Below are 20,874 nucleotides of genomic sequence, written 5' to 3' on the forward strand. Positions count from 1 at the left end.
TTTTGCCTGAATTTTTTGTGATATACTCGTTTTTTTTGTTTTTTGTTTTTTTGTTTTTTCTTGTGTGTTAATGGGGATTGAACCCAGGGGTGTTCTACCACTGAGCTACATCCTCAGCACTTTTTTTTTTTCTTTTGAGACAGGATCTCACTAAGTTGTCCAGGCTGGCCATAAATCTGCTTCAACCCCTAGGCTGCTGGGATCACAGATGTGGCCCACTGTATCCAGCAATCCACTCTTAATTATTACAAACCAGGTAAGAATCCCTAGATATCTAAAGGAGAAACTCCAACATACACATGACAACAAAACAAAACTACAGAAAGAACAAATAAGTTGCAGCTTAGAGGAGACAAAAGACTAGAGGGAGATAAAAATATAGAAAAGAAAAAGTTATTATCAAAATGTTTCAAGAAATAAGTTTCCTGAAATGGGAGATTCTATTAAAAATGAACCTCTCAGAAAAATGTAAAAATAAAGAATTATTGGAAATTAAAAGCATGAGGATTGGAAAAGAGAAATTCAATAAGTAGATTAGCAGATAAATTGATAAACTATCTTAAATTATATCAAAGGATAAATAGAAATATAAGCATAGTAATTTAAAAATTAGAGGAGAAACACAGAAGAACCAAATACTATGTCAGGGAAAGTGGAGGAGTGGAAGTCAACAACAAAACCATTTATGAGAATTTCCCACAAAAAAATGAAGAATTTAAAGGGCCTAGGCTGTGTCCAGTACAATAAATAAAAATAGACTTATACAAGTTTCATAATTATGACATTTCAGAACACAGAAGACAATGCAAAGATCTATAAAGCTTTCAAAGGGAGAAAACAGATTTGATATAAACAATTAAGATTCAGAACTGAATTAGACTGGCTGGTCACAGTGGCCCACATCTGTAACCCCAGCAACTTGGGAGGCTGAGGCAGGAGGGTTGCAAGTTCAAGGCCTACATCAGCAACTTATGGAGACCATATGGAAAAACAGAATTAAAAATGGGCTGGCCGTGCAGCTCTGTAGTAAAACACCCCTGGGTTTCATCAGACTTCTTAAAAAAGAGAAGAAGAAGCTGGAAGAAAGTGGAGTGATGCCTACCAACTTTTGAGGGAAGGTCATTTGCATTTTGGAATTCTAGACCCAAAATATCATTTAAGACATTTAGAGATTCAAGTTTCCCAAACCTTATTTATGTATAGTTTTTCATTAAACTAATGGAGAAGATTCTTCCTTGTTTCCCCCCAACCCCCCAGAAAGGAAGGGGAAGCCAATTAGGAAAAACAGAATCCAGTGGACCAGGGATTCTACACAGTGGAGAGGCAAAGGGAGTCCCAGAACAGTGGTTCTTAAAAGATACCACTCCAAGTTATGTTAAAACCACAGTGCCAATTCATATGATCAGGCACGTCTGTCACATTAACCATTAGCTACATACAAAACATGAACTTCTTCCAACCCAATTGACATCATGATTACTAATATCCAGAAAGGTGAATGTGTGGGTGGAGGAGGGGAGCGGTTCCCACACATCATTCATGCTTCTCCTCTTTCCCCACCCACAACTTCTTCCCCAAACTATTAAGACCAGTGGAACAGAAATGAATCTTAAGTACCCTTTCTTAAAAAAATAACTTTTAATATTAGAATAGTTTTAAACTTAATGAAAAGCTGTAAAGTTAAGTCCTTTATGCTCATCACCACTTCTCTTGGTTCATTTGTCACAATTAGGAAGCCAATATGGGTACATGACTGTTATCTAAATTCCTCAGTTTATTCTGTTTCACAGTTTTTCCCAGTACCAGGACTGTATTCCGGAATATCACATTGCATTTAGTCATGAAGTCTCCTTAACTTCATGAGTGGAGTCTCCTCCACTCATGACAATTTCTCAAGTTATCCTTATTTTCCATGAACTGTATTGTTCTAGGGAGTGCTGGTCAGGTATTTCATAAAATGTTCTTCAGTTGTGGGTTTGTCTGATTGCTTCTCACCATGGTTCAGCTAGGGATAGGGTATTTGGGAGTAAGACATACCATCAACATGACATTTTACCGATTTTATTAATGCTGCCCATAGATCGTATTGGCCACGTTTCTCCACCATAGTTATTTACTTCCCCTTTCCACACTCTGCTCATCAGAAGTCAGTGGTTAAGCACAGCTCACCCTTGAGGGATGGAGAGCAAAGCCCTACCAACTTTAAGAGTGGTGGTGAGTATCTACATAAATTATTTGGAATTCTTCCATATGGAAGATTTAATTCTTCTCCCTATTAATTTATTTATTCAATCATGAACTTATGAATGTTGATTTTATACTTTGGGATATAATTTAATACCACCTTATTTATTTTGTTTTTTTTTTTTTAGAGAGAGTGAGAGAGGGGAGAGAGAGAGAGAGAGAGAGAGAGAGAGAGAGAGAGAGAGAGAGAGAGAATTTTTAATATTTATTTTTTAGTTCTCGGCGGACACAACATCTTTGTTGGTATGTGGTGCTGAGGATCGAACCCGGGCGGCACGCATGCCAGGCAAGCACGCTACCGCTTGAGCCACATCCCCAGCCCACCTTATTTATTTTGTTACTCAAATTTCCAGGTTTGTTCACTGGGGGCTTTTAGGTTAGTTCCTATGACCCCTTTTAATGCCTCATTTGCCTGTTTGTGTGTGTGTGTGTGTGTGTGTGTGTGTGTGTGTGTGTGTGTGTTTAGCACTTCCTCACTCTCAGCACTACCAGAAGCTCTAGACACAGCTGTGTATTCCCAGCCTTATACCTGCAATCTGCCATCTTTCTGAGGAGCCTCTTTCCTTTTATGGGGAATACCATGTGCCCTTTCTTTACTGGCATGAATATTCTTCTCTTTCTCCTTTTTTAAAAATTTTTACGACTCTACCCACCCCATCCCACCACTACCCCATCAAGTTAAGACCTATTTGGAATATCAAGAAAATACATTGATAATTTGCCTCATAATTAGCATTCAGAAGTTTATGTTTTGTATATAGCTAATTGATTCAGAAGTTTTCACTAAATATTTGGAGTGTATTTTTATTTAAGAAAGCTAAAATTTTGTGATACTTATTGACATGAAAAAAAGAGATAGCTGGTTATGTAATTACCTTAATTACACTTCCTTGAAGTTGCCCAGTGCCCAAAATTGTTTCTAACCATAACAGAGAATATGTTTCTGAGGGTGTTTTGATCTGACACCCCAAAAGGCACTTTAGCTTTCTGCAAGACAGACACCATATTAGTTGTCCCATATCCTAGAAAAATATTACTAGCGATTGGAACCCTTAGAAATATTAATTGATGTTTTACGGTCCATTTGAAGAATGCTAAACAGGTATTACAAGAATTAGAATACATGATACTAAGTATCTTAAAAGTAGGAGCCACCCCAACATATAGGATAATTAATATTATTAATCCTTGCAGTTTTATTAGGAATATCTACAGATTTTACAGATCCTATACCTTGAGTCATTTAGCATAATTATCTTTTTTTAATCTTAAAAAAACTGTTTTGCTCTACACATAAAATGAATAACCAATACCAGATCTTAAAAATTAATTAAGAAAAGAATGGTTGAGATAAATTAATCTGAAATCTATGCTATATAAATGTGAATTCAATGTTAATTATGTTTGCTTCCAAAAGGCTACATTTGCACTTAAAGGCAGAGGGCTCAACTCAACTGTTCTGTGTCAAATGGTACCAGATGGTTATTAGACTTACTGAGACTTCAACATTTTAGTGAGAGAGGAAACAATAAAATATTCTTTTGTTTAAATTAAGTTTACAATCCAAAGGATTTGTTCCTTTGGGCCTCAGAGTTCTACTTTTCAACATGAGAGAGTCTTGAACATAATATCTTTGCTTCAAAGCCTTTTGCTTTCAAATCTAACTTTTACTTTGAAACTAACTGAAAAGAAACTAAGTGTGTCAGAACCATACCTAATCCCCTAGGAGTCAGCATTGCATCAAGTTTATTAAAATTAAACACTTCTCTTTTTTTTTCTCTCATCCTCAAATAGGCACCTGGTAATAAAAGGCAAATGAGCTGGGTTAGGATAAAACAAGCAATGTTTTTTCTTCACTAGTTCATTTGGAAAAGTCGCTTTGCTAATTGAGAAAAATTTAATGAATTTTACTTGTATTAAAATAAGAGTAATTGCTTCACGGCAACAATGTACTCATTTGAGAAAGTCATTACATTTATGTATTGTGTTTTCATGTAAATACTTTTGCCAAAATGTATTAGCAAGGAATATAATATTATGGTTCATGGTTCATGTAGTATCTGAAAAGAATAATTGTATAAGTAATCAGTGAAAACAAAGCAAATGTTCCTCTTGGGTTTGTACAATAAAAATGGAATTAAAATTATTCAGGCTCAAAAATGCAAATATAATGCATCTCCACCAGCTGAAAAATAAAATTTTCTAGGCAAGACTTGTATATTCTTAAGTATACAAGTTTGATTCCAGAATACAAACAATTCACATCATGCATTTTTTGAAGTAATCAAATATTTAATTGTTTTTAAAACAATAAAATCATCAATTATTTTCCTGATATTCAGAACACATTCTGGGGAAAATTCATGCAGTGAAGCAGCAGCAGCAACCAAAATCGCACTTTCATGTATTAAACAGTAACAGATTAAATTCACAGTAAACTTAAGAGCAAATAACCAATATCAATTTAAACAGATTAAATCTTGGGAAAGGGCAAAGTTTAGAAATGATCTGAAGCGATAACCAAATTCTGAGAACAATAGGCTGTTGTATTAGACAACAGCACCCCCTACTGGAAGCTTGAGGCTGCTTGGACTGGCATTCTTGGAGGCGTCAGAGAAGGATGTAGGGTAGAGGGCAGGGAATCTGGATGATGGGGAGACACCCACCATGGGATTCAAGGGCATTATCAGTTCCAGAAATTTTTTTTCCTATTGTGTAATCACAAACTTAAGGTTCTAGAATATTTATTATTCTTCATCAATAAGCAAACAAGAAATTGATTCAGATGTTTTCAATAAATAATTGGAGTGTCTTTTTTATTTAAGAAAGCTAAAATTTTGTGATACTATGTGATGTGAAAAAAAGAGATAGCTGGTTATTTAATTACCTTAATTATACTGCCTTGGAATTGCCCAGTGCCCAAAATTGTTTCTGACCATAACAGAGAATATGTTTCTGAGGGTGTTTTGATCTGACACCCAACAGGCATACATTATGGCTATACTTACACATTTATGTGCAAATATTATACTCATACACAGAGACATACATATAAACACACACACCACATGTACACACAACAATGTTATTCGATCTATGATTCAAAGCAAAACCCAGTAGCCTAGAAGTCTCAGTAAGATGTCCCCTTGTTCATGTTTTGGTTTTTTTTTTTTTCTTTTTTTTCTGTTATTCTTTGGGTAAGTAAACATCCTTAGCAGTCAGAGACAGGAAGAAACATGAAAACCTCAAAGGGTGATGAAAGGCAATATTTGACTAACAGCCGTCTATAAAATATTCTCTTATAAACATTAATGCAATTCAAATAAATCAAATATCTAATAAACTTGTCTTTGTCTGATCTAATAGGAAACCTCAGTCAAACTAACTTGCTAAATATATGTAAATGCCATAAGCAATAAGTACAGTGATCACAAAAACTAAAGGAAAAATCAGGAGGGATGATTTTAATAGATATGGCAGATACAAAGAGAATTTGGGGGGGGAATAGAAGTAAGCATGAAAATCAGGTAAGTCTTAAAATTAAGTCCAGGTTTCTATGAAAAAAAAAAGATGAAAATGGCTCTCACCTTTGCATCTTACTTCATGAACACCCACTCCATCACCTCCAGCACCAAATGCTTTAGTTTTATGACTAACATGTGAATATTTTTGTTTTTTTTTTTTTGTTTTTTCAAACCCACAAGGAAGGAACATTGTCTGAGCAAGTGGATCCCATTTCAGAAGCCAAGTTCCCCTCACAGCCTGGGGAGGGGAGAAGTTCAGCTTCTCCTTCCTTGGCATTTCTGAAGTATGCGGAGGTGAAGGGAAGCCAAATTGGAGGCACCCTGTTTAATTCCCCAGCCCTGAAATACCCAAGGAAGACAATTCAGACAGGGGTTAAATATACACTTGGAGCTATCTGCAGATGGGAGTGTTCCCTTCCTAAGGCTAGAAGCACACAAAAATGCTTTCCTTAAAAACAAGATCAAAAGTATTTACATTTTCAGGTGCTTGAGAGAGTGGATAAAGCACCAAATCAGAACATAGGAACCCAAAGATGCATCCCAGCTGGCCCAATAGTGTGCTTCTGGGTGTCATTTAATTTGTTCGTGCCTGAGTTTCTTCATCTGTAAAAATGAAGTCATTTGACTGTTGTGTGTTTCGTTTGTTAGTTTAGTTGGTTTTTGGTTTTTTCCCAGATTAACCTTTGATGGCAAAGAAATTTTGATGAGGATTTAATATTTAGAAAGACATGATCTAACAGTGCTTCAAAGAATAATCATTACACATGAAGGAAATGGGTTCCAAAAATCAAGAACTATAGTGAGTGATGTATCTTCCCTGAATGCACTCATTCATTTATTTATCCTTCAGTTGGTGTTGATTAGGACCTAGTGTATGTTAGAGTCAAAACAGGCAATGGAATTCAAATTTGAGTAAGACTCAAATCTCTTCCCTCAAAGAACTTGCAGCTTAGTGAGGAAGTGAGACAAATGATCTGTAATCACAAGATAGGGCGGCAAGTCCTCTGCTAGCATAGTTCTCGGTGCTGTGGGAGTGCACATGTCCAGGGAGGTTAATGTGAAAGCTGTCATCAAAGGATACCTGGAGAAGGCTCTACTCAAGTCCCATTTTCAGGCATAAACAGGAAGAAAAAATAAAGAGGAATTTAAGGCAAAAGGAGCAGCCTTTGAGCTCAAGTCTGGAACATGAAAGAATGGAAGGATTCTGGCAGCAGCAACTGGAGGACAAGGGTGCATCCAAGGAAGTGGTGCCAGGGAGAGCAGGAATGGAACCTTGAAGTTAAAGGGAAAAGTTTCTTCTATCCAGGAGGCTGTGTGGGGAGGTGGAGATTAGACAGAATAGACTGGAGCTTTTTAAGACAAGAGACAAGAAGACAAGTGAAGAGCCTGTGGTAAAAGTCTGTACCAAGGCCAAAAAACATTGGAAATTGAGAGAAGAAATTTGCAAATGTTGATAAAGTATAACAGGATTCAGTGATTGTGTTTAGGCTGAGGCAGCGGGGGATGCGGAGGACCACTTACTTCTACACTCTAATTTAGGTGGCCAGTGCACTGACAGCAATGGAGATCAGGTTGGGTGGGGGCAGATGAAGAACTCCATCTGGGCCAGAGATTAATGAGGTATTCAGATGGAGATGTCTGCAGGGTTTCTGAAGGACAAAGGAGAATGTAGCATTGGAAATATGAATTTGGGAGTATTGGGGTACAGAAAACGATACTTCAACATCTGTCTTAAAACTTAGAGTACCTGAGGAGAAGCAAGTGAAGCAGGAGGCATCCTCTGAAGGTCCCACAGACTGCATCTACCAAAGAGGAACATAGTTTCTTCCAGTTGTCTTACTGAAATGTCATTGTCCAAGGAAGATGAAACTTACATCACAGAGGAAGAGACTAAAAATCAAACACCACATCTAGAGCCCAAAGGAATTTTGCCCCAGGCCAGTATCTGTTTGGGGGGTGCACTTATTGCCTACTAAAATTCATTTATTCCCCTGCCCAAACTGTCTTCATCCCCCATTTTCCTCTGCCCCAAGAAGATGGTGGTTAAGCCTTAATCTTCTGGCCCTTCTCTGAATTTCATATTTGTGTGGCTCCCATGCACTTAGGCATTGTTATGGTTTACACATGAGGTGTCCCCCCAAAAAACTCATGTGTAAAACATTGCAAGAAAGTTGACAGGTGAAATGATTGGGTTACGAGAGCCTTAACCCAATCAGTACAACCCTGATAGGGACCACTTGGGTGGTAACAGCAGGTAGGATGGATGTGGCTGGAGGAGGTGGGTCATTGAGGATGTGCCATTGGGGTTGATATTTTGTGAGTGTTGAGGGGAGTTCTCTGTCTGCTTCCTTGTTGTCATGTCCTGAGCTGCTTTCCTCTGTCATGCCCTTCTACCTTAGTGTTCTGCCTTGCCCAGGGCCCAGAGCAATGAAGTCAGTTATCTATTAACTGAGACCTCCAAAGCTGTGAGCTTCAAATGAACTTTTCCTCCTCTAAAGTTGTTCTTGTCTGGTCTTTTGGTGATTGCAGTATAAAAGGTAACTAAGGTATGTTAATAAATGTGTATACCTTTTCTGTTAGTCTGCCTACTGTCTGTCAGTTTGAGCTGGCAGACTCAATCACTGAGCCTTTAGAAGGAAAGCTTGCCCTCAAGAGAGTCAGATTCTCACACTTCAGTCCTCAGTGAGGCTATCCTTCTTTTCTCTACCACCTGTTTCCCCAAGTATTGAAAAATCCTGTGGAGGAATTCTGATTGGCTTGGATGATACATCAACTCCTGTGGCCAAGAGGATATATAGACTCTTCTAGAACCATTTACTTTGAAGGATTATTTCCCAAAAGTTAAAAGACTGCTTATGAATAAGAACTCATACACATGACCACATCCTAAAAATTTCTAACGCTAGAACTCCTTTACCGTTCTTAAAAAAATTTAGCTCTCTAGTCATGGCCATCTCTCCTCTTACAACCGACTCTACCACTCCCACTCTCATACTTACACTTAACCTAATCTTTTGCTTCACCCAGGACTCCAGTCTACAATCTACCCATTGTTTCAGTATACCAGCCTCCTCCCAGCTTTGCTTTCTTCTCTGTCCAATCTGGACCAAATAAGTAACATTACCTGGTCTAGTTTTGGGACCACCTAGGATCACAAGAAATTCACAGAAGGAACTGACCAGCCTGAGGGTGGGGCCATGACCATCCTGACTGGTCTTAGACTCAGACTCAAACATTCACGTGATACCTGACTTATCTTCCCAGGAGACCCTTGATCATATGATTCTCAGCTGACTTCCACATAATTACTTCCGCATAGTCCCACACCAAATGTGTTTTAAAGTGGCTCCAAGTTGAGTTTCTGAGCCAAGTCCTCTCCCCTTAGGAAATCCAGAAGATGCGAGTGAAGCTCACTATAGCTTTAAAATTGCAGTTCTAATGGTTTAGAGAAATCTCAGTCCTGGGGCTTGATGAGTTACTCCATTTATTTTTTCAGTAAGTACTTGAGAAATATTTGTTAAGCAAATGATATTTTCAAGTTATGCCTGAAATCTTTAACATTTTATTCTATAAACTTTTAACAAAACAGACTGAAACCTTTTAAAGCTATCTGTGGAAATGTTCAATCCAACAGAGACCATTGAAGTACTACATAGTGTTAAAGAAAAACAAGCTGGCCTCGTTACCCCAAGAGTTAAAGTAGTGACATCAACAAATGATGAACCACAACAGACATCTGAGGAAATAAGTCAAGAATTTGCCTATACATATGTGACTTAAACCTCTACAATCAGGACCTCCCACAATTGTGTTTAGAAAGGGAAAACATATGTAGTTAATTATATGGTACCAAGACTAGATAGACTATATGAACTGTCTAGGAAAGACAGCAGCCTATCTGGTTGACATATACATTTAAATCCTGATTCTGTTTGTTGATAACCTGATTTTCTTTTTGGTAGTTGTTGTTGAACAACAAAAAGAAGATATATTTGTATAATAGATAGAAATGCACCATCTTCCTGGCAGTTAAATTTCTTAATGCCACAATTAATAAATTTGTATAAATTCAGCCATCTCTGTGGGGTTTAGTTATATGAGTTGACATTTCTAAATCTTGACTAAGTAGTTAGATGTATGTTCCTTATACTCTAATATTTTTCCTATGAAAGTCACAGAAAAGTAAGTGCCTCCTTCTGAACCCCTTTGGCAGGCTTGCCATCCCTTTCAGTGATCTACCTCAATGTGACCCCTGCTGGGTAACTTCTGTAATATTTGAACAGCTACCCCAATGGATAAGTGAGCAAATAATTATCGACAATGCCACACTTATGTGTGGTTGTTAATGATCAAGATAATTCCTATGTATTGGGTAACTACAATATATCAGGGATAGCTAGGTATTTTAAGAGGTGCAACACAAAGTATGTTTACAGGATCATGAATCTTTTTTTAGCATCTGCTTTGTTCTTTTATACATTTAAATTTTTTTCTACAGTGAACATGTGCTTTGTAATTGTAAAGTTTTTATTCATTTTTTAAATGCACAAAAACAAGCTCAAAATTTATTACTAAATCTTTGGAATTTTCTTTAAGATTTTATTTCAATAAAATGTGGGAATTTTTATGGAGATGATACAGAATTTAGATGAAGTACAATTAGACTGTTCTTTTGATTTACCAAAGACTTAATTTGCCATTCTATGTGCACATATTTGGTCCTTCATTCAAAACAGACTCATAAAGCACTATCAGCCCAATTTTGCTTCATTACCATAGCAACATAATAGTGACAAAGGCACACAGCTCCTTCCCTCCTTCTCCCACACATGCCTGCTACCGTTTTACTTGTCATTCATCGCCATCTTCCTGCATCCATTTTTTTTCATCCTTTAGAAAGGATGTTTTCCTCTTCTCCCGAAAACTGCTTTCCTCTTCCCCAAAAAATTTCATATGTAGCAAAACAAAGCTACGTATGTGAATAACCAAAACACCCTAAATTCTATATATCAATTTATTTTTTTTCTGTTTTATACTCTTTAGGATTCTTCCTAGTTGATCATAGGTAAGGAACAGTTATAGTTTTCCTGGTAAACTCATCAATTCAACACTTTTGACTCCGAAAAATTTCAATGTTCCAGATTTAATTAATTTCATTAATCCAAATGAGGTAGGAGAGAATTCATCCTAGGGGAGCCACTAGCAGTTACTGGGTTTTTGAGAGAGGAGGAGGCTTTGTCTCACTCCCCTTTCCTCATCTTCTCAATGTGTACAGAATATGTCCATTATTGATTTCAGCAGTTGTGGAGATGTGGGATTATAATAAGAGCAGCACAGATCAACATTTCAAATTCACTTGATGAAATCAAGGAACTGGACACTGCTATACTCCATTCAAAGGAGTACAGGTGAGCTTTCTCAACAAATCTGCTCTGGAACCCTCCTTTTGCTATACCCTTTCTTTCTTCCTAAGAATTCTGATTTCACTTAGGCATCTGCCTTACTGGGAAGCCAAGACTTTCAGGAGAAGATAGTCCAACTCCAGAAGGTGAGTTGGATGGAAGTTACTATGGCAACACCCTTTATTTACTAGGGTTGGTCTGGGCATGGCTGGTAATACTCTTCTGGCCAATAAGAAATAAGAAGAAGTCTGCTGTTGGCTTCGGGGAAAGGTTGTTGAAGAGTACAAGAATGGGGCCCCCCAACTAGGCATGCTCCACTTACTTATTATACCGCAGTATAAAGTTTAGCCAGGCACATAGAATCCAGAATAAATAACACATTTCTCAGCATCCTTTGTAGCCCATTGTTCTGGCCAATGGAATAAAAGCAAACACAGAGAGTGGCATCTCCTGGGAATGTTCCTCTGTGTATGTTCTGTCAAGGGCTCTTTGTCTACTCCTTTCTTTATTCTGCCTTGTGGCATATGGGTATGATAGCTGGAGGTAGAACAAACAACTCTTTGGACCACAGATAACCTCAGGAATGGAGACCATGCATGGCAGAACAGAAAAGAAGCCACACTTAAGTCACTACTATTTTAGGTTTTCTGTCATTTATAATTAAACCTAATACTAAGTAATACAAAGAGAAAGAGGACATATTTTCAGTCTCTAGATGTTGCTGCATCAAGGAGTCAGTCTAGAACTACTGCAGCCTTTGTGCAACCCTGAGGACCAAGGCCAAGCCTAAGGATGGCAGGTGAGGGTGTGAAGTCAACCAACTGCAACGGTTTTTCTGTGTATTTTTTATTATGTGATAAAATATACTATGTTATTGCTAAAGCCACTGAATTGGTGATTTCTGTATCTTGTAGCTGAAAGTAGCTCTTACAGGATTTAATGGTTTCTAAACGTTGTAAAAACTCATGCACCTTCAAAAGAGATGGAGCTAATCAAAGATTTAGAAGATGCAGCATTAAATATGAAGGGTGTGTTACAAACCATTTAGAAATTAGAAGACAAAGGGGAAAAACATAAACCCACAAGTCCACAATAGCCATGATGATCACTTTGGCCTTATGGTATTTTTTTAAATATCATACATAACTACATATATTTTTCCATATACATAATCAATCACACTGTGAGTTTGACTTTTTCTGTCCCACTGAATATAAATAAAAATGCTGTAAAAAAAAAAAAAAGAAAGAACTACCTGGTAATTTAAGAAAATAAATTTAAAAATAAGTTTGAAACAGAAATTTAAAACTCAAAGAACAAGCACATTGGTGGAAATGATTTTTGGTCAATTTTTTTTTATTTTGAGCACTTTTGCATCTTTATCTTTGTGGTTTTACTGCAGGGTGGGCCAAATCAGGGAACTGTTCAGCAAATGTGAACAAGGAGAGCTTTCTGGCCAGAGGAGCAGAATGAGAAGCCATTACCATTGAAAAGTGTGGGAGTAGTCCTATTTTCCCTTTTTCTTCTCTTTCTCTCTCTGACATGAGGCCGATCATAGCTTGGCATTGGCATGGCAGTAAAAGAGGTTCCAGTAGGAAAGGGGTGGAGGGATCCGGAGTGTAGTTCTCCTTCACTTGTTTTCCAGTGCTGGGTGGGGGTGGAACCCAGGCCTCCTACATGCTAAGTGTATGCTCTACCACTGAGCATCACCCCCAACTCTCTTTCTAATTTTTCTATCATTGATTCACCCTGAGTGTGGGTCTAGATATTTGGTATAGGGGGCTTCTTTAGCACACAAGACTAAAACTTTAAAAGAACCCCATATTTCTGACCAGAAAAACCAGTAATCGAGGCATTTGGGAGTGTGGGAAGATTGGAATCTGTGAGAGGAGAGATTTTGAGAATGACCTACTCAAACCTAAAAGTAAACTGATCCAAGTCCCAGGATTACCTCCAAGTTGTACAAGAAAGAATAAACAAACAAACAAAATGTGTAATGAAGACAGAAAACTGAACCAACACTGGATATTCTGCTCAAAGAGGGAAGACAGAATTTATGGATTAAACCTTCGCAGGCTTTTGCCTGCTAAAACAAACAACAACCACAACAAAAAATCAACTTCTCCCAGAAGTAAGCAACTAATGCCAACCCTGAGATGAACCAGATGTTGGAATTATAAAATTAAAAGCAACTTTGTATAACAGGTCTTCATGAGGTAGATTTGAAGACTCTTGAAACAGATTGGGTAATTGAAGTTTTACACAGAGAAATAGAATATATTTTTAAAAACTCATTTAAAAATGGAAATTTTAAAACTGAAAAACATAGTATCTGAAATAAAAATTCCCTGGATGAACTCAGTAGCAGAATAGACAGGACAGAGGAAAGTGTCAATAAACTTGAAGATAAATCAATATAAATTATCCTGTGGGAATGAATGGATAAAGAAAATATGTTATATATATATATATGTGTGTGTGTGTGTGTGTGTGTGTGTGTGTGTACATATACACATACACATATATGTAATGGAATATTACTCAGTCATAAAGAAGAATGAAATTATGGCATTTGCCAGTAAGTGCATGGAACTGGAGACTATCACACTAAATGAAATAAGCCAATCCCCCAAAAATCAAAGGCCAAATGTTCTCTCTGATATGTGGATGCTAACCCACAATAAGGGAGAGTATGGAGGGGAAAAAAATAGAAGTTCATTGGATTAGACAAAGGGGAATGAAGGGAACGGAGTGGGGATAGTAGAATGAATAGGACATAATTTTCCTTTGCTTATTTATGAACACATGACCTGTGTAACTCCACAATATGTACAAGGATGGGATCCTAATTGGAATGGGTTGTACTCCATGTATGTATAATATGTCAAAATACACTCCACTCACCTACAGTCATACCACCCTGAATGTGCCCAAACTTGTCTGATCCAATATGCACTCTGCTGTCATATCTAAAGACAAAAAATAAAAAACAATTTTTTTTTAATTGTCCTGTGGAAAGAAAGAGAAGAAACAAAGCAGAACAGAGCTTCAGGGATCTGAGAGGCAACATCCAAACACATACACTTATGTTATTGGAGTCTCTAAAGAAGAGGAGGAAATAATGGGTGAGGAAAAATTATTTGAAAAGTTCCCAGGTTTGGAGAAAGACATACATTTACAGACCCAAGAAGCTCAGTGAATACTAAAGAAAGAATACTCAAAGAAATCATGTAGAGACATAATAAGATTGTTGAAAACCAAAAGGTAAAGATGGCTAGAGAGGCCACATGGGAAAGGGATTTCAATAGCTGAGTGCCTGTGTCTACACAGAGGGATGGTGTTCATGAGTGGATTTGTATTTTGGGTTTTGTATCTTTGCTGTTTATGTGGCTTTAAAAATAATCATTTTAGGGGCTGGGGATGTGGCTCAAGCGGTAGCGGGTCGCCTGTCATGTGCGGGGGAACTGGGTTCGATCCTCAGCACCACATAAAAATAAAGATGTTGTGTCCACCGAAAACTAAAAAATGAATATTAAAAAATTCTCTCTCTTTATAAAAAATAATAATCATTTTATCTATAATATGGCAATTCAGAAAATTCTGATGTTTAAATAATTCATGCTCCTTTATAATTCAATATTTGTAAGGCATTATTCTATTAAAAAGTACAAAACATTTTCTGAAAACACCAAGTATAATTTTTAGAAGTGTAGTTGTCTCAAATGATACCTGTCCAAACAGTATTAAACTGCATACCCATGATATAGGCATGTACGTGCAGATATTTGAACTATTTATAAATATCAAATATAGCAAACTGAAGATTATCCAAGTTTTTGAAAAGATTATTTTCAACCTGATACAGTTTGAAAAGTTATAGCCTTGTGTCTAGCAGAAATGTCTCTCCTAATTTACTAGAATAGGCAGAAAACGTTCACAAATAAATAAAAATAAAGAATCCCAGGCAAGAATAAAAACTGAAAAAGAATAGACTCTGTTTAAAACCTTTACTTTTGTGTTCACGCTGACAAACTCTAACAAAGTACTTGAAATGTTTGTTGTGATCAAGAAATTGCGTGTACATGAAAAGCCAGGAAGGTAAATGGAGATGGCTTAGCTGCACTACAATAGGAAGAGGAAGCTTTGGATCCTGTGCAAAGAGGCGGCGTGCAGGGCAGAAGGGCAGGAAGCCCAAGGGAGGGTGCACTCAGGAACACTGAGTTGTCACCTCCGAGAAGCATCCATCTCCCTTATTACCCCACGGTGCTTTTCTGCCGCACATCAAACAACAGATGGACAGCCAGCTGTCAGAAAACGTTGTCAGCTCGCCTCCTCGATGGCAGTGTAGTGTGTAGAAGGTACCGTTTTAGAGACTTGTACTTTCATGTGAGAAGTGCTTGTAAGGCAGCAGGAGCTCAGGGCAGGGGTTGCGTGTTGCAAAAATGTCCAGAAACATCAAACGCTAGGCTCTCTGCAGAAAGGTAGGCTCCGGCTTTAGCTGCTGATTCTTTTGGCTCAAGCTGAGTTGAACAGTACACAAAGAATAGACAAAAGCCTGCACGCAACTGGCAGTCACCACGGGGGACGCCAAACCAATGCCGACTCACTCCGGACATTGTTCTCGCCCTGTGGAAGAGCAGCTGCACCTGCGGCCAGTTGAAGCTTGGCCATGTCTCCTCCTCCAGACTTCTGGAAAAGTCTCCAGGGCAGGATAACAGGGCTCTGCCCATCGAAGGCCCCTATTTCTGTACATGTTTGGTACTTATTCATATGAAGATCTGTATCCCTTGGTCTTCAATGATTTTAATCTTGAAAATTTTTAAAAATGAACCATGAAATGAAGCATGATACAACTGTCAAAAATAACTTCTCCTTCAATGACTCAGCCAAGTGCAATTTCTCTTTTCTGAGAGATTATGGAATTAGCCACATGTCTCTAATATTAGCTCCTATGTCCCTAACCCAATCCTTGGAAACCTCACACTAATCACTCTTTTCAATTATCCATTTTCTGTTTAATACTAATTCTCACAGATGACTTTCTGGAGTGTCTTCTGCCAGTTGTTATGGTCTATCAGCATTTTCAAAATAGTTACTTTTTTCTTCAAGAAGAAAATAAAACTAAAAAGCGTTTTCTTTCATTTGAAATGATGGATGTCAAAAATAATAATATCTCTATGGCATTTAAGAACTGCTTGCTGGGGTGGTGGTGCATGCCTGTAATCCCAGTGGCTCTGGAGGCTGAAGTAGGAAGATCACAAGTTCAAAGCTAGCCTCAGCAATGTAGCAAGGCGCTAAGCAACTCAGTCTCAGTGAGACCCTGTCTCTAAATAAAATACAAAAAAAGGCTGGGGATGTGGCTCAGTGGTTGAGTGCCCCTGAGTTCAATCCCCAGTAACAACAACAACAACAACAACAAAAAAGGATCTATCTGCTCTAGGGTTCATGTCTTCAATGAATATTTCTTAAATATGTACAAAACATCCTATTATGCAACCTATTGTTCATTCCATTGTATAAAAAAGGAAATTTTAGGAATACCACCAAATAAAAATTTTTAACCACAATTACGTTGTCATTCATCAGTTTAGGAACAACATCAAGAAATCTGCATATTTCAGTTCTTTATGGGATGCAAAGTGGGGGAAAGAAAAATACTTCTTTCAACACAACAGTAGGGTAGGGTTGCTAACCAGTGTTTGAAGCTTCAGTGGGATCCTGTGCATCTCTAAGATAGGGTTTCCCTGAGCAGGAAATGTCTAGGGGTGGCTAAAGGCCTGGGCACACTGAAGAAAAGACAGATCTGAAGATAACTGGTGTCTTGTTCTGGGCTTTCTTTCCTATTTAGAGTTATGTGATTGAAAGATCCTTATTTTAGCCAAATATTTATCTCCTTTCACACAAGGACATGCCTATTTTTATGTTCACAAAACAGTCTCTTCAAAGGTTGACCTTCAAATATCCTTGAAGGTAGAAAGGCAAACAAATGTGCCATTGTTCCCCTAGATGACACAGGGCACCTCCGTGTTGGCTCTAATCTGCTAATACCCTGTGGCAGGTGGAAACAGTAAAAAGAATTCCCACAAGAACCATTTTCTCGGTTGAACAAGATGGAAATGGCACTGGATTAAGTTCAAATATCGTCTGTGACTGTAGCATATAAAGACATTAAAGAAGTTTATAATACTGTGACGACTACTCATACAACTATTACTATCTCTTAAAATCCATCCCTGTAGCCTTTCCCTACAACTTAAGAAAATACAGTGTGACAGGGTCAACAACATAGCTATTTCACAGTAGATTTAGTAATCCACATGTTTTAGTAATTCATTACAGAGTCCAATTTTTAAAAATTAAGCAGGTAAAAATAACACTGTGATCATTTAACTCATAGTCAATCACATAATCCCCCAGGATGGGCCATCCACAAGGGAAACAAAAATCTCTAGAAGATACAAATCAATCACTTGCTGCAAGTAATTTCTATGGAAATCCACAACTGGATGATTACTACAGAAGATGATTTCAAGCATACAATAGTAGATAATCTGATTTTTTAGTATGACTAATCAACTAATCATATAAATAGAGAACGCACAAATCTAGAACAACAGAAGTCAGTACTGATGGGATTATAAATTTTTTATGATTTATATAGCCAGACAGGCCTAAAGATATCTTAAGGTTTTAGTAAACCAGTAATTTTGAAGTAACTGACACTGCTGTTTCCGTAAAAACATCACAAAAATAAATTAGCTTTGGCAGAGGGGCAAAGGAAAAAGTTAAATAAAGAATCACTAAAATAAGACAGTATCATCTTGGAAAGTCTCTGGTTTCATGTAAACTAATGAAAATAATTCATTTTAATGACATTGCAGAAGATAGTGTTTTCATGTTTCTATGAGAGATGCAAAGAGTTATAGATAAGCTTATGTGCTTATGCATTTATAGCTATTCAACCAAAAAAATAGTTGAACATAACCTAAAAAAGAAATTCAACTATATAAAAATATAGACATAAAGAGGAAAGAAAGAAAACACATTAATATTTTGTAAATTGTCATGGGGAAAAAAATTACAATTCTTACATTAATACTCCATTGTGGTAAAAAAATTACCATGCATTCAATGACGTAAAAGAAGACATGTATTTTCCTCACATTTTCTATGGTCAGGAATATGTCCATAGCTTTTTTGGGGGGGTCGGGAGGGGTACCAGGATTTGAACTCAGGGGCACTCAACCACTGAGCCACATACCCAGCCCAATTTTGTATTTTATTTAGAGACAGGGTCTCACCCAGTTGCTTAGCGCCTTGCCATTGCTGAGGCTGGCTTTAAACATGAGATCCTCCTGTCTGAGCCTCCCAAGCTGCTGGGGTTACAGGCATACACCACTGTGTCCAGCTGGGCACAGCTTTTGTATGTCCTCAGATCAGGGTTTCTCAAGGCTGCAATATATGTATCAACTGGGCTGTATTCTCTTCTGAGGCTCACACTTCCAAACTTCCTCAGGTTGTTGGAAGAATTCATTTTTGTTTCATCTGAGGGACTGAAAGCCCCAGCTTCTTATCTGCTTTTAAGTGGAAGCCACTCTGAATCCTAGAGGCCACATACAGAGATTCACTACACCCTCTCATATGCCCACTCACAAAATGGCAGCTAACTTTCTCAAGGCCAGTGGGAGAATCTCTGTCACTGGCCTGCTGGGACTTAAATAATGAAATCAGTGTTGCATCTCCTCACTTAGTAACATTCATGTGCTCTTGCTTAGGAGCAACTCCCAGGTTCCTGCATACACTCAAGAGGGGATTATGCAAAGGTGAGACTCACCAGGATCAATGGGTGTAAATCCTTTGTACCAGCATTTATCATGAATGCCTCCTTTCTGCAGGGGGCATTGTCCCTAGATGATGATCTTTCTACCATTCTCTGGAATAAATGTAAAATTTAGAAGTCCCCATGTCTACTTCTGAAAGAAGAAAATACAAGTTTAATTAATCAACACACGTGTGTGTGCGCACACACACACACAAACATAAATAGTAGTTAGATCCCAGAACTGAAAAACCAGCCTCTATCTCAGAGCAAAGCCTGTCCAAGGAAGGGACATGGCCTTTGTCCTTGGAAAAACCCACAGAGCACCCCTAAGCACATTCCCACCCTGCTGAGTTGTTTATCTACAAATAACAGGAGAGATCTGCCTCGCCAGTTGTCTCAGACTCAGTCAGGCTAGGTGGAGATCCATAGTAACCCCCTAGCAGCCACCAATCAGCATGAGACAGGGAAATACCTGGGATACCAGATAACCCTCCCAGTAGTTTATGGTGGTTGATAACAAGTCGGGAAACCATGTAGTTCAGCACGTACATCCCTCTTGGCTTAAACCAATGGGTTCAAATGAATACCCCTTTTGTACTGACCAATCACCCCTACCCGACTTGTTCCTGCCAGTGAATGTGCTAATCATGTTTTAGAGTTGTTATTTGATTTTCCCGAGGTGTGTGATGATTTGCTAAAAGAGGCAATAATGTATGTGAAGTTCCTGCCCTCTTCAAAGAATGTATAAAAATTCTGCAAACCCTGGGCTCGGGGCCTCTCAGCGTCACCAGTTGCTGTGTGTGTGCGCGGAGGACCCAGCTAGCTCACAATAAACACCTCTTTGCTGCTTACATCGATCTTGGGTCTCTGGTAGTCTTTGGGGGTCACGAATTCGAGCACAACAGAACATGAGAGAGAAATATGCTTCACATTGCACTTGTCCATGGTGAAGTGAAGAAAGGACATATATAGTCAAAGAAAGAGAAACTTTGAAGTGAACGAAAATAAAGCTCAAAGAAATAGGCTATTTGAAAGAAATGTCCAGAAGAAGTTTAATCTTGTAAAATAGAATATAAAGGATTTCAAATTGAAAAGAACCTTACAAATTTAAGAAAAACTGAGACAAAACAAATGATGGAAGTTAGAAAATGTATATAATACCAAACCTAAAAAGAAAAAAAAAAACCTTGACTGAAACGAGCATAAATTTTTCCAGGTTTAGAGAGAAAGCACCATTTCAAGAAAGAAGAGTATAAAAAATTTTAGAAAAGATATTTGGAGTCTGGTAACCAAGAATTTGACCCCTAAGGAAGGAGAGCCTTTGTCACCTAGGAAGATGTTATGTGACCCTATTTAATGGGAAAAGTAAAAAAAAAAAAAAAAAGAATCTTGATCATGAAGTCAAAGATTTCCTAAAACCAGCAAATTTGAAAAACAAAGGTTGAAAAAAAAATTTTTTTTTCTTTAGTGGAGACCTGTCTCAAAATTAAAATAAAAATAGAAAAGGGCTGGGGTTGTAACTCAGTAGTAAAGCATCCCTGGGTTCAGACCCCAGTACCCTCCCCCCCCCAAAAAAAAAAAAAACCAATAGAATGATATAATAAATATGAGAACACTTTGAAAAACAAAAAGAACTATAACTGCAAGGTATATTACCATGGTTTGCATTAAGATATTTGTCTTATTAATTATATTGTCCATAATCACGTGATGATGTGGGTTATTGAAATAATAAGTTAGGCATATCTAAATATATGTTTATGGTAGGGCACCGTGGTGCATACCTGTAATCCCAGTGGCTCAGGAGGCCAAGGCAGGAAGATTGCGGGTTCAAAGCCAACCTCAGCAAAAGCCAGGTGCTAAGCAACTCAGTGGGACCCTG

At 37.8% G+C, this 20,874-nt stretch overlaps 1 protein-coding gene across 17 annotated transcripts in view; it reads left to right on the plus strand.

The window, feature by feature from the left end:
* The window catches only part of Ap5m1 (adaptor related protein complex 5 subunit mu 1), a 58,868-nt gene extending 42,550 nt beyond the window's left edge, over positions 1–16,318 (plus strand). For 6 of the 17 annotated variants that reach the window (XR_013438933.1, XR_013438934.1, XR_013438946.1 and 3 more), the window contains one exon: positions 144–16,318. The gene's annotated coding sequence lies outside the window, so the exon portion shown is untranslated. The remainder of the gene's footprint in view (positions 1–143) is intronic. The other 11 variants (XR_013438939.1, XR_013438940.1, XR_013438941.1 and 8 more) reach the window with 9 other exon arrangements.
* Positions 16,319–20,874: the final 4,556 nt, after the last annotated feature.

The sequence above is a fragment of the Ictidomys tridecemlineatus genome, chromosome 5 (genome assembly GCF_052094955.1).
Source record: "Ictidomys tridecemlineatus isolate mIctTri1 chromosome 5, mIctTri1.hap1, whole genome shotgun sequence".
Taxonomy (NCBI): Eukaryota; Metazoa; Chordata; class Mammalia; order Rodentia; family Sciuridae; genus Ictidomys; species Ictidomys tridecemlineatus.